We start from the raw sequence: 15,032 nt of genomic DNA, 5'->3' as shown, positions 1-15,032 counted from the left end.
AATTTAAAAAAAATTGGGGCGCTGCCCTGTGGGCCTGCTACGCCACAGGCGTGCAATTACAGGCCCTAAAGGCCCATCAGACTCAAAGGGCAGCGCGCAGTAGTTAGGCCCAGAAGCCTGCTTATAGAGGAGTTCGAAAGGGCAGCCGCGGCTGGGTTTATAAACCAGTGCGGCTGCCCTTCGCCCGACGAGGTGGGACTAAACTTTGTGCAGGCAGCGCGAGGCCTTTAGTACCGGTTGGTGGCTCCAACCGGTACTAAAGACCACCCTTTAGTACCGGTTGGAGCCACCAACCGGTACTAAAGGCCTTGTCTTCCCGCCTCCTGGCCTGGCCAAAGCTGGCCTTTAGTACCGGTTGGTGGCTCCAACCGGTACTAAAGGCCCACCCTATATATACAGCACTTACGAAATTTCAGTTACATCTCCACTTCTTTCGTCAACCTCTCGCGCGCCGCTCCCGTCGTCGCCGCCCGTCGCCCGTCGTCGTCGTCGTCGTCCCCGCCGCCGCCCCGAACGCCGCGCGCTGCCATCCGTCCTCGTCGCCGTCCGCCCCGAACACCGCTGCGCCGCCGTCCGTACGTATCTCGCTCTCTCTCCTCGCGCGTACCCGGCCGCCGCGCCGCCCCGAAAATGCCGCGCGCCGCCGCCCCGAACGCCGGCGCCCCCGCCCTGTACGCCAGCGCCCCCGCTCGTACGTACGGGGCGGCGGCGTACGGGCCGGCGGATGGCACACACACACACACATATACCACACACGCATACACACACACATACACACATACGTACTAGATTAATGTCGAATAGATTAATGTCGAATGTTAGATGAATTAGCTAGCTAGATAGAAAAATTGTCGAACTAGAGATTAGAACTAGTTCAATAATTAATATAACTAGTTCATAGAATTTTTTCATAGAATTTTTATGAATTTTTTTATGAACTAGAGATTAAAAAGAAGGAGAGAAAAAAGGAAAATAAGAAGAGGAAGAAGGAGGAGAAGAGGAAGAATAAGAAGAAGAGGAGAGGAATAACAGAAGAAATAAATAAGAAGATGAAAAAGAAGAAAAAAAGAGGAGAAGAAGAAGCATATAAAATAGATCTTCTTCTTCTCCTCTATTATTCCTTCTTCTTATCCTCTATTTTTCTTCTTTTTCATCTTCTTATTTTTGTTATCGGGTATGTCGTTGTCGATATACCCCCCCTCCCCGATAACTTTTAGTAATTAGTACTACTTAGAAAGTGTTTAATGGACTTAGTTAGAGGGCAACTTGTTTATTTTGAGTAAGTACTACATTATTCTATTTATAGTAAGTGCTTAGTAGTTGAACTAGTTGAAGTAGTTTATTTTTAGCAAGAAAAATAATAGAACTAGTTTTTTTAGTCGAATTGGAGAGCACTATATGCAAGGCATATGCATATGATTAGTTGAATAATAATGATCTAATTTAGTGTTTTAATTATGAACGTATAGGAAATGTCATCATCGGACGACGAAAGTCTCCCGGGGGAGTGCGACTGGTGCCACGACGATCGAGGTGAGTGCGACAGACCTCACCTGGACGATGGTCGGCGCTTCAGCATTAAGCTCGAGGAGACCTTCGAAGTTGAAACGGTACGCAACGACGACAAGTGTTTTTTTCATAATTAAGCATGACTTCAACTATTTCAACGTGTAATTTTCATCTTTTACAATTCGAGTATAGTTTATCCCATGCCATGCAAGACGCTATGTCTTGGAGAGGATGGATTTTGAAGACCATGAAAATTTTGAAACGAAGAAAATTCACCTAAGGACCCATCATGATGTGGATTTTGAAGTAAAGTTGTATAATGCTGAGAGCGTAACCCATTTTGGTTGCAAAAATTGGGAAGCATTTTGCAAATTGTATGGTTTTGATGAGGGTACGCTTGTCACCATGGATCTCGGTGATCCTGAAATCGAGCAAGACAATATGGACATTTGGGTCCTTGTTGATACTCCTCCAGTTCTACCGCTATGTGAGTTTCTCAAACATAGTTAATTATTAATAGAACTTATATTGTTCATTTCAAAATAGTTGACAGCTTATTTCCATTGACAGCTTATTTTGAAGTATCAAAGAATGTGCAGAATATGGTAGATAGAACTTACTACACTGATGGCTCTGAGTTAACTTACAAGGAGAAAACTCATCTGGTTGGATTTTGTAATGATATTGAGAATTACAATATCTACAATCGAACTCCTGAACATTATGGTCAATACGTGCCACTAGTGCACGTGTTGAACTACGGTAACTACCATGGAGATACCCTGGTAAGTTTTTTTACTATTACGACATCCGTGCATCTTTTTGCATACTTCTAAAACTAGTACATCATTGCTAACTACGAAGTTATTACTATGTTTTTCAACAGCTTATCCCAGAGGATTGTGTGCCTCATTTGATGTATCAGAATGGCGGCAGCGTTCGTGTTTTGAACATATATCCAGGTCATCCTACGAATCTCAACTGTCCATACCGGATTTCTAAAACAAGTGGAGACATGACAATCAAAGGATGGAAAAAATGTATGGACAGTCGTAAGGAGCTTCTTGGAAGCAAAAGGAAGCGAGGCGCAAGAATTGGAGACAGGATGATCTCCATTCTTCATAATGGAGAGTCAGGGTCTATATTGTTTTATGCTATTTTACCTTAAGTGTGTTTAGTTCCGATCCTACCTGATACTGATGATCATGTGCTAAGAACAATTATGTAGGGTTGGATTCGATGACTATGAGGATGATGATCATATGACTTATTATTAATAACGAGTAGAAGTTGTATGATGATGCTTGATTAATTAGCTAGTAGGACTTGTTATTATATATGATGATGTATGATGCGAGCATGCATGAGTTATTATATATATATATATATATATATATATCTGCGGGTGAAACGAAAAAGAATTAAAATGGAAAACACAAAATTAAATGAAAAAGAAATCATAAAACCAAAAACCCCCCAAACATTTTAGTACCGGTTGGTGTTACCAACCGGTACTAAAGGGCTCCCGGCCCCCGGAGCTGGCTCGTGCCACGTGGTTGCCCTTTAGCACCGGTTCGTGCTGAACCGGTACTAAGGGGGGGGGCTTTAGTGCCCAAACTTTAGTGCCGGTTCCTAAACCGGCACTAAAGGGCCTTACGAACCGGTGCTATTGCCCGGTTCTGCACTAGTGACAAAAGCCTTGTCGGGAGTAAGCAATTCGAGGAAATTGTACGCACTTCCCACCTCAACCTTCTCCAGCAATGTCCGGAGCGGGAGGCAAGTGGATGGTCTCCTCCGTCACGGAGGGCCATGTCAAAAAGCTAAGGAAGGCCGGATACTTGTCCAAGGACATCGCGCACCGGCATCCCGAGGAGGGGCAGCTTCTCCCCACCCCAAGGCCCCATGAGAGGGTAGTATTCCTTCCCCACTTCCTCCGCAGACTGGGTTTTCCACTCCACCCATTTGTCCAGGGGCTCATGTTCTACTACGGCCTGGATTTCCACGATCTGGCCCTGAACTTCGTCCTCAACATCTCGGCGTTTATCGTCGTGTGCGAGGCTTTCCTCCGCTTCTGCCCCCATTTCGGCCTCTGGCTCAAGACCTTCAACGTCAAGCCCAAGGTGGTGCGCGGCAGCCAGGCGGAGTGCGGAGGCGCCATGGCGGGCAAGATGGCCAACGTCCTATGGCTCGAGGGCTCCTTCGTGGAGACCCTAAAGGGGTGGCAATCCGGGTGGTTTTACATCACCAAGCCACGCGATCCGAAATGGACCGCAGCCCCCGAGTTCCGATCCGGACCCCCCACGCGGCTTATGTCCTGGAAAGAGATGGGCCTGTCGTGGGGCGATGAAAAAGAGGTGACTGGACTGCAGACATGCATCCAGTCCCTGGTGAGCAAGCCGATCAAGCTTGTCCATGTAGTCCAGGTTATGCTCGTCCGCCGGATCCTCCCGTGTCAACAACGGGACTTTAATCTGTGGGAGTTCGACCCGGCGTAGCACTAAACCCTTAACAGGCTCTTCGACACGACGTATGAAGACGTCTGGAAGGTGCTAACCAAAGGCGCCGAGGCTCCCGCATCCGCTTCCGAGGACCGCGGATACAGCTCGCAGCGTCATGCAAGCGAGGTAAGCTATTTTCACCTTTTACAGGATGTTGAGTTTTTTCATAGTTTGACTCCATGCGGGATCTAAACTCCCTCACCTTTGACAGGCTTGGCAGGCGAAGTCCGGATCAATTAACCGTCCGGCTCCCCTGCCCGAAGACCTAGCCCCTGCTCTCCTAGTGAAGCTGCTGGTTCCGGCGCCTTATGTGGTGCCGGAGAAGAAGGCCAAGAAGAAGAAGGCCATGGGGACTCGAAAGAGTGCCCGCAATATGGTGGTGTCGGACTCGTCATCCGACGAGTCTGAGACGCTCTCCTCCCGTGAAAACGAGGAGGAGGAAGAAGAAACCTCTCCCCCTCCAGCGGGGGGAGGAAAGAAAAGGAAGGCCGCCCCAACGGGGGAGGCCGAAGGGTCCAGGAAGAGGAAGACCCCTCCGCCGGACTACTCCCCCGACGCCGAAGAGGACGAAGAGGAGTGGCCAGACAGGGCCAAGCGTCCGGCGAAATCGTAAGTTCGGATATCAGAGTAACTCATGACGTTCCTTTGTTGCACAGCTTTCCCTAATGTCGAACATAATTAGGCAGCCCGCCCTGGGCCGGACTCGACGAGTCGTCGAGTGGCTCCCTGGATTCATCGGACGTGAACTCAGTTCCGCCTGCTGTCTCCCCTCGCACCGCGGACGACGCCGAAGTGGCATCGCGACGAGCTCCGGGGCAGGAGGAGGTGGTCCTGGAGGAGCCGCAAGGCGACCTCCCGGAACCCAGGAGTAAAGGGGACAAGACCCCCCAGGGCTCCAAGTCCGGCTTTGACCCGGACACCGCGCCAGAATCTTCAACAGTTCCGGACCGCGGTAGGCGAACTCCTTCCAAGAGGAGCAAGCCTTCTGAGACGGCGGCCTCCGTCCAACCGGAGGTGCCGGACAATCTGCTGGAGGTGCTTGACGGCGCCTCCATCGACGAGGAGCACCGTACTATTATGAGTACGGTGATCCAGAAGGTTCAGTCCGCCAAGAGCGGACTGAGTGAAGCTTGCGCTAGCCTTCTAACAGGCTTCAAGGTAAGTAAAAAATATGTAAAAATATAACCGCATAGACAGTAGCCCCTGATGCTCTGTTTGGCGTTCGGAAAGAAAAGCCGAATAGAGGATCTATTAAATTTCACAGGAGTCTAACAACAAAGAGTCAATATGCGTATGCAGGCTTCGCTGCTAGCCACCGCCGCACTATCTGCGGAGGTGGGTGCCCTGAAACAGGGCCTCGAGCGGACCGAGCAAGAGCTCGGCCTTGCCAAGCGGCAGCTCGGGGAGAAAGAAGGTAAGAAATACCTTACAGAAAAAGTGCCTATAAAAAGACATGATTGCAAAAAATAACGGGATTGTACTGCTTATTGTAGGGGCCACGACTGAGGTGGCGACCCTCAAGCAGGCGCTGTCCGAGGCCGAAAAGAAAGCGGCCGCAGAGCGCACCGAGCGAGAGAAACTTGAGGCCCAGGTCGGCGAGGTGCAGCAAGAGCTTCAGGCTCTCATGAAAAACATGAGAGTTTGGAGCTTGAGTCAAAGACGCAAGCGTCCAAGCTCGCGGCGGCCCTTGAGACTACCAAGTCTGCCAAGGCCGAAGCCCAAAAGGCCCTCCAATAGTTGGAGGAGATGAAAAAGATAGCGGCGGGTAAGGCATTCTTTATGCAAAGCAGAAGTATAAAAGTAAACTACTTGTTACTTACCCGAATCCGGAGCTCTCCAGGGGCATTCGCAGATCTTCCCCGCGGCGTATCCGACGCCGCCGCATTCTACTGAGCCGAAGAGGGCAGCTCGACGGAGAAGGTGTTCTGGTCTCAGTATGCTGAGGCCGGACACCCTGTGCCCTTGAGCGACCAGCTGAAACAGTTGGTCGAGCTCCACAAGGCGGCCGAACAGGCCATGAAGGGCTTCATAGTTTGGCTGTGGCCCGGAGAGGCCCTGCCTGGGAGCTACTTCGGGCTGGTGCGGTGGCTGGTGGAGGCCTGTCCAAGGCTCAAGGTCATCAAGCACTCCATCTGCATCGAAGGTGCCCGTAGGGCCCTTGCCCGTGCAAAGGTGCACTGGGGTAAGCTGGACGGTGAGAAGTTTGTGAGGGACGGGCCGCCGCCAGGGAAGGAGCATCGCAAGCCCGAGAACTACTATAAGGATGTTCTTGCGGGTGCCCGCCTTGTGGCGGATGAATGTACCAAGGATGTAATTTTTGAATGAGCTCACTCGTGTTTATCCTGTGCGCTGAAAACTTGTTCATATGCGCTAAGCAATGCTTGTTGAATTTAAAATATTACTTTCTGTGCGGCCGTTTATCAAAAAATTGAGAGATGGCCAGTCGTCGGCTTCTGCTCCCATGCCACTAGTGCTGGGGTGTTCAGGATAAACCTGAGCGCTCTTTTTCCCATAGTTGGGTCCTTCGAGGGAGGCGCTCAGCACAACGAACCAGGCAATCAGACTATAATGCTTGAACACTCTCACTTAGCCATAGAACTCTATAATTTTAAATTTTGGCGAAGCCCCTAGTTCGGAAGACCGAGTTCGGGGCGCTATCCACGCCTTGGCCGGACAAAGCCGGCTCCTCACTCGAAGCGGCATAAGTCTTTAGGGACTCGAAAAACCTCTCGAACAGCGACTGCCCTCTCGCCTCATCATGACAGTCAGTTTTAGCTTTCTCCACTGAGGTGCTTAACCCAGCTCAACCGGGGCACAATCGCAGTGGTTCTCCTAGTGCTACCTTAGCCGATATAGCGGAACGTAAGGCACCAAAACATATGAGCCAGGCAAACCCAACTATTGACCCAAATCATGATTCGGAGCCGATGCATATAGTGCTATAAGTTCGGGGTGCCGCACTTGTGAAAGTGTACGGACTTCTCACGCCATATTTATGGGTACTAAAGCCCCTGGCGTATTTTGCCGTACCATAGTGTACGGGTGCAACATGTCATAAACATATATATGAAAGAGGATAATGCAAAAAATAGACAGAAAGCTATGCATTGTTTATAGAAAGGCTGCTATCAGAGAAGAACGATACAAGTGGTGTGATAAGCAAAAGATATTGGACTATTTAACATGTCCTGGCCAGGGGCAGGCCGCGGAATTGTATTCAAAACAGGTATATTGCTCGTAACAGAGACCACCTGGGAGTTCCATAATGCGGCATGGCTTGTCTGCCTCCCTGGATCTTGCATCGTTTGTGCGGCAGTTGAATTGCCGAACAGGTCGTCCGAAGTATGGAGTCCTGAAAGTAAGAGAAAATTAAAATAATAATTCGGAAGCCCCTAGTATGTTTTAAGCCGTATTTTGGGCTTGCCATTATTCTGCCCCTTCCCCTGTGCCCATGGTATTTCAAGAGCGTAGTTATGTATGCGAGGCACTGGTTTCGCTATGTTGCGAGGGCTGGGGTTGGGGCCGCATTGCTACGCCTGCTCAGAACGTGCCAGGCGGTCTTGTTGTAGGTTACTCCGGGCGCGCTTGGCAGTGTCTGGCTTTTTAGCGGTCGGACTAGAGAATTGCCTAAGAAGGCTGCTTTGTACTTCCGCTGCGAGAGCCGCCGTGTGCTCCTCCGTACGGAGGGAGCGTTCGGTGTTTCCGTTGACCATGATTACTCCTCGAGGGCCTGGCATCTTGATCTTGAGATATGCGTAGTGCAGCACCGCATTGAACTTTGCAAATGCGGTTCGCCCGAGCAGGGCGTGATAGCCACTGCGGAATGGGACTATATCGAAGATTAACTCTTCGCATCGGAAATTGTCTGGAGATCCGAAGACCACTTCAAGTGTTACTGAGCCTGTATAGTTGGCCTCTACACCTGGTATAACGCCTTTAAAGGTCATTTTTATGGGCTTAATCCTCGAGGGATCTATGCCCATTTTCCGCACTGTATCCTGGTAAAGCAGGTTCAGGCTACTTCCACTATCCATGAGGACTCTTGTGAGATGAAATCCGTTGATAATTGGGTCGAGAACCAATGCGGCAAAGCCGCCGTGACGGATGCTAGTGGGGTGGTCCCTTCGATCAAAAGTGATCGGGCGGGAGGACCATGGGTTGAACTTTTGGGCGACTGGCTCCATCGCGTATACGTCCCGTAGCGCACGCTTCCGCTCCCTCTTGGGAATGTGGGTTGCGTATATCATGTTCACCGTCCGCACTTGTGGGGGAAAACCCTTCTGTCCACTGTTGTTCGGCGGCCTGGGCTCCTCCTCGTCATCGCTATGCAGCCCCTTGTCTTTATTTTCGACTCTTAGCATGCCTGCCTGCTTGAACACCCAACAATCCCTGTTGGTGTGATTGGCTGGCCTTTCGGGGGTGCCATGTATCTGGCACAAGCGGTCGAGTATTCGGTCCAAACTGGACGGGCCCTGAGTATTCTTTTTGAATGCCTTTTTCCGCTGACCGGATTTATAGCCTCTGAATCCGGCATTAACTGCCGTGTCTTCATTGCTATCGCTGCTAACGCGGCGCTTTTGCTTATTCCGACGTGTCCTGCCACTTTTGTCCTTGGTATCCGAATTACCAGGGTTCTTTGCTAAGTTGTTACTGCGAGCTAGCCAACTGTCTTCTCCCACGCAAAAGCGGGTCATGAGTGTCGTGAGGGCTGCCATGGACTTTGGATTTTCCTATCCCAGGTGCCGGCAAGCCACTCGTCCCGGATATTATGTTTGAAGGCTGCTAGGGCCTCTGCGTCCGGATAGTCGACTATCTGGTTTTTCTTTGTTAGGAACCGTGTCCAGAATTGCCTGGCTGATTCCTCTGGCTGCTGAATTATGTGGCTTAAGTCATCGGCATCTGGTGGTCGCACAAAGTGCCCTAGAAGTTGTCGAGGAATGTGGCTTCCAGGTCCTCCCAAGAACCGATTGAGTCTGCTGGCAAGCTGTTAAGCCAACCGACATTACATTCATGTTCACACACTCATGCTAGTTGTCGGTGCTCATACTTCTTCACTGTAATATCCATGCTAGTTTATTTTCCTTTTTATGCCTTCTTCTTGTGTGTTTGAAAAACCTTAAGAAAAACAAAAAAAATTAGTTGTAGCTTTTAGCTAGTTTACTTTTCATGTTGTAGCAGTAATAATTAAAAGAAAACCCCAAAAAAATCTTGTTCTTCTTTTGCTTGTTGGGAGCTTTCCCGTGTAAATAGTTTTATTTCCTTTCTTTTTCTTTGGGGGTCGATAGGAGAAGACCATAATGAAATGTTGAAGTGGCTCTTATATGCATTATTGTTGATTTAAGTGAGAGCCCATATTGCCATGTCTTCTCCTGTTTATCAGATGCCTGCATATTCCAGCTTAGTCCAATGCACGTGCACTATTATTATTATTCACATCGTTCGGTCGTGCAAGTGAAAGGCAATTATGACGATATATGATGGACTGATTGAGATGAGAGAAGCTGGTATGAACTCGACCTCTCTTGTTTTTGTAAATATGATTAGTTCATCGTTCCTGATTCAGCCCATTATGAATAAACATGTTTGCAATGACAATTAGAGATTATAGTTGCTTATGCCATGCTTAATTAGCTAGGAGTTTATAATGGTTTACCTTGCATGCCAACATGCTATTAAAATGGTTGTGATGTGGTATAGTAGGGTGGTATCCTCCTTTGAATGATTCAAGTGACTGGACTTGGCACATGCTCTGAGTAGAGATACCGGATTCGTATAGTAGAACAGTTATTTGAAATGGCTCCAAATATAGCGTAGTAGCTGCATCCACAAGATGACATACATACGGATCTGAATGTTGCAGACCCGTAGACTACAACCTCTCTCACAAGCATAACATGATCAAACCCAGAACTCATTGAGTGTTAATCACATAGTGATGTGAACTAGATTATTGAACTCCAGTAAACTCTTTGGATGTTGGTCACATGGCGATGTGACCTGTGAATGTTAATCACATGGCGATGTGAACTAGATTATTGACTCTAGTGCAAGTGGGAGACTGTTGGAAATATGCCCTAGAGGCAATAATAAATTGGTTATTATTGTATTTCCTTGTTCAAGATAATCGTTTATTATCCATGCTATAATTGTATTGATAGGAAACTAAGATACATGTGTGGATACATAGACAACACCATGTCCCTAGTAAGCCTCTAGTTGACTAGCTCGTTGATCAATAGATGGTTACGGTTTCCTGACCATGGACATTGGATGTCGTTGATAGCGGGATCACATCATTAGGAGAATGATGTGATGGACAAGACCTAATCCTAAGCCTAGCACAAAGATCGTGTAGTTCGTATGCTAAAGCTTTTCTAATGTCAAGTATCATTTCCTTAGACCATGAGATTGTGCAACTCCCGGATACCGTAGGAATGCTTTGGGTGTACCAAACGTCACAACGTAACTGGGTGGCTATAAAGGTACACTACGGGTATCTCCGGAAGTGTCTGTTGGGTTGGCACGAATCGAGACTGGGATTTGTCACTCCGTGTGACGGAGAGGTATCTCTAGGCCCACTCGGTAGGACATCATCATATGTGCAATGTGACCAAGGAGTTGATCACGGGATGATGTGTTACGGAACGAGTAAAGAGACTTGCCGGTAACGAGATTGAACAAGGTATCAAGATACCGACGATCGAATCTCGGGCAAGTGCAATACCGCTAGGCAAAGGGAACTGAATACGGGATTGATTGAATCCTCGACATCGTGGTTCATCCGATGAGATCATCGTGGAACATGTGGGAGCCAACATGGGTATCCAGATCCCGCTGTTGGTTATTGGCCGGAGAGGTGTCTCGGTCATGTCTACATGGTTCCCGAACCCGTAGGGTCTACACACTTAAGGTTCGGTGACGCTAGGGTTATAGGGAATAGATGTACATGGTTACCGAATGTTGTTCGGAGTCCCGGATGAGATCCCGGACATCACGAGGAGTTACGGAATGGTCCGGAGGTAAAGATTTATATATGGGAAGTCATCATACGGTCACCGGAATAATTCGGGGGGGTTACCGGTATTGTACCGGGACCACCGAAGGGGTTCCGGGGGTCCACCTGCCCCGGAGGGCCCTATGGGCTGTATGTGGAGAGGGACCTGCCCCTTAGTGGGCTGGGCACCTCCCCCCTAGGGCCCATGCGCCTAGGGTTTGGGGGAACCCTAAAGGGGGGTGCCTCCTTGCCTTGGGGGGCAAGGCAACCCACCTGGCCGCCGCCGCCTCCTCAGATTGGATCTGAGGGGGCCGGCCCCCTCTCCCTTGCCCCTATATATATGTGGGGGTTGGGAGGGTAGCCGCACCCAAGTTCTGGCGCAGCCCTCCCCCTCTCCCAAGTCCTCCTCCTCTCCCGCGGTGCTTGGCGAAGCCCTGCAGGATTGCCACGCTCCTAGTTCACCACCACGCCGTCGTGCTGCTGCTGGACGGAGTCTTCCCCAACCTCTCCTTCTCCCCTTGATGGATCAAGGCGTGGGAGACGTCACCGGGCTGCATGTGTGTTGAACGGGGAGGTGCCGTCCGTTCGGCACTAGGATCATCGGTGATTTGGATCACGACGAGTACGACTCCATCAACCCCGTTCACTTGAACGCTTCCGCTTAGCGATCTACAAGGGTATGTAGATGCACTCTCCTTCCCCTCGTTGCTAGATTACTCCATAGATTGATCTTGGTGATACGTAGAAAATTTTGAATTTCTGCTACGATCCCCAACAAAAGTTCCTCAAGGTCTAGTGGTCGTATCACTCTGAAGACAAAGCCACTTGGGAACGCGAGGATCGCCTGCATGATGAATACCCCGCTTTGTTTCCTTCTACCTCCTACATCTTGGGACGAGATTTCTTGTAGTGGAGGAGAGTTGTAACGCCCGGATAATTATGCTACAGTAACCACTGCTAATGGTGCCATGTCATCGATTTTACTATTGTTAAGTTCGCATTGATTCAAATTCTGTTCCAATTTCAAATTTATAATAAGTAATAAGAAAAGGAAAAAGTAAATAAAAGAAAAGGAGAAGGCAAAATAAACAGTAAAAGAGAAAAGCCCTTTTTCCCACTGGGCCGTGGCCCAGCTGGACCACCAGACCACCTGGCTGGCCCACCTCTCCCTCTCCCTTATCCCCCCACGCACCCAAAATATCTGGAGAGATCACCCACTCCCCCCCATGTCTTCCTCTTGTCCCCTCCTCTCGATTGGATCAGGATCGAGCCTGATCCCATCCTCGACGCCATCGCCCCGGCGCCCCCCACTGCAGCCCTTCCGTCGGCGCCACCTCACCGCCGTCGCCTCACCCATCCTCCCCGAAGCCCTCCCTCGCTGCGACGCCCCGGACGCTGCGCCCCAAGCCCCGTCACTAACGTCACTGCTGTCGCCTCGTTCATCACTGTCCCTCGTCGCTCGCGTCCTTGCCTCCTCCTCGCTGGCGTCATCGATCCTCGCCGGAGAACCCCTGTGTCGGTGTCAAAACCGGCAGATCTCGGGTAGGGGGTCCCGAACTGTGCGTCTAGGCGGATGGTAACAGGAGACAAGGGACACGATGTTTTTACCCAGGTTTGGGACCTCTCGATGGAGGTAAAACCCTACTCCTGCTTGATTAATATTGATGATATGGGTAGTACAAGAGTAGATCTACCACGAGATCAGAGAGGCTAAACCCTAGAAGCTAGCCTATGGTATGATTGTTGTTCGTCCTATGGACTAAAACCCTTCGGTTTATATAGACACCGGAGAGGGCTAGGGTTACACAGAGTCGGTTACAATGGAAGGAGATCTACATATCCATATTGCCAAGCCTGCCTTCCACGCCAAGGAAAGGCCCATCCGGACACGGGACGAAGTCTTCAATCTTGTATCTTCATAGTCCAAGAGTCCGGCCAAAGGTTGTAGTCCGGCTATCTGGACACCCCCTAATCCAGGATTCCCTCAGTAGCCCCTGAACCAGGCTTCAATGATGACGAGTCCGGCGCGCAGATTGTCTTCGGCATTGCAAGGCGGGTTCCTCCTCCGAATACTTCATAGAAGATTTTGAACACAAGGATAGTGTCCGACTCTGCAAAATAAGTTCCACATACCACCGTAGAGAGAATAATACTTACACAAATCTAATCTGCTGACGTATTCTATAGCATGACATCACACCACAGCCAAGCCTTTATTCGAATCGTTTTTACTGTCCCACCTCAGCGTGTTTTGCGAGGCGGTTTCCTTGGCACGTCTTGTCGAAGCAGAGATCGTGCTCCCTTATCCCGGGATTCTCATCAATACGGGCATGGGTAACCCAACCGCGCCATTGATTACGGCGCTTGGGAGATAAGCGAGTTTTACCAGGCTAGTGGGGACGCATAGTTTCGTCCGCCCATATAAGGGGATAAGTATCCACCTTTTCATCCATGCCTTCTTCCTCCTTTGCTCATCAATCTTCGCGCACTCGAGCTCCAGCGCCCAAGTCCGCATTCCCCACCTCAACCTTCTCCATCCATGTCCGGAGCGGGAGGTAAGTGGATGGTCTCCTCCGTCACGGAGGGACACATCAAGAAGCTGAGGAGAGCCGGATACTTGTCCGACGACATCGCGCACCGGCTCCCAGACGAGGGGCAGCTCATCCCCACCCCCAGGCCCCATGAGAGGGTGGTGTTCCTCACCCATTTCCTTTGCGGACTAGGCTTCCCGCTCCACCCATTTGTCCGGGGGCTCATGTTCTACTACGGCCTGGATTTCCATGATCTGGCCCCGAACTTCATCCTCAACATCTCGGCGTTTATTGTCGTGTGTGAGGCTTTCCTCTGCATCCAGCCCCACTTTGGCTTATGGCTGAAGACCTTCAATGTCAAGCCGAAGGTAGTGGGCGGCCGTCAGGCGGAGTGCGGAGGCGCCATGGTGGGCAAGATGCCCAACGTCCTATGGCTCGAAGGCTCCTTCGTGGAGACCATAAAGGGGTGGCAATCGGGGTGGTTCTACATCACCGAGCCGCGTGACCCTGAATGGGTCGCAGCCCCCGAGTTCCAATCCGGAATCCCTACGCGGCTCACCTCCTGGAAAGAGAAGGGCCTGCCGTGGGGTAAAAAATGAGAGCTGACCAGACTCCAAACATGCGTCCAAAACCTGGTGAGCAACAAGCTCAAACTTGTCAATGTAGTCCAGGTCATGCTCATCCGCCGGATCCTCCCATGCCAACAACAGGCTTTCAGCTTGTGGGATTTCGACCCGGCCCAGCACCGAACTCTGAGCAGGCTCTTCGACACAACGTACGAAGATGCCTGGAAGGTGCTATTCAAGGGCGCCGAGGCTCCCGCATCCGCTATCGAGGATCACGGATTCAGCGCGCAGCGTCAAGCCAACGCGGTAAGCTGTTTTTACCTCTTACAGGATATTTGTCTTTCATAGTTTGACTCTATGCGGGATCTAAGCCCCCATGCCTTTGACAGGACTGGCAGAGGACGGCCGAACAGATCAACTGTCCGGCTCCTTTTCCCGAAGACCCAGCTGACGCCCGCTTGGCGGAGCTGCTGGTTCCGGCACCTTACGTGGTTCCGGAGAAGAAGGCCAAGAAGAAGGCCACGGGAACCCGGAAGAGTTCCCGGCGCCCGATGGAGTCAGACTCATCGTCCGATGACTCCGAGGCGCACTCCTCCCACGAAGACGAGGAGGAGGAAAGAGAGGTTTCTTCCCCAGCAGGGGGAGAAAAGAAAAGGAAGGCCGCCCCAACTGGGGAGGCCGGAGGGTCCAAGAAAGGGAGGACCCTTCCCCCGGATTACTCCACCAATGCCGACGACGGCGAAGAGGAGTGGCCACTCAGGGCCAAGCCCCTGGCAAAGTCGTAAGTATTCGGACACCAGAGTGACTCGTGGCGTTCCTTTATTGCACAGCTTCTCCTGACACCGAATATGATTATGCAGTCCGCCCAAAGCCCGGCTCGACGTGTCGTCGAGCGGTTCCCTGGATTCGTCGGATGTGAATAGTTTTTCACTTC

The sequence above is a fragment of the Triticum urartu genome, chromosome 6 (assembly GCF_003073215.2).
Source record: "Triticum urartu cultivar G1812 chromosome 6, Tu2.1, whole genome shotgun sequence".
NCBI classification, from domain to species: Eukaryota; Viridiplantae; Streptophyta; class Magnoliopsida; order Poales; family Poaceae; genus Triticum; species Triticum urartu.
The sequence above is the reverse complement of the archived record's forward strand: the minus strand, read 5'-3'. Positions refer to the sequence as shown.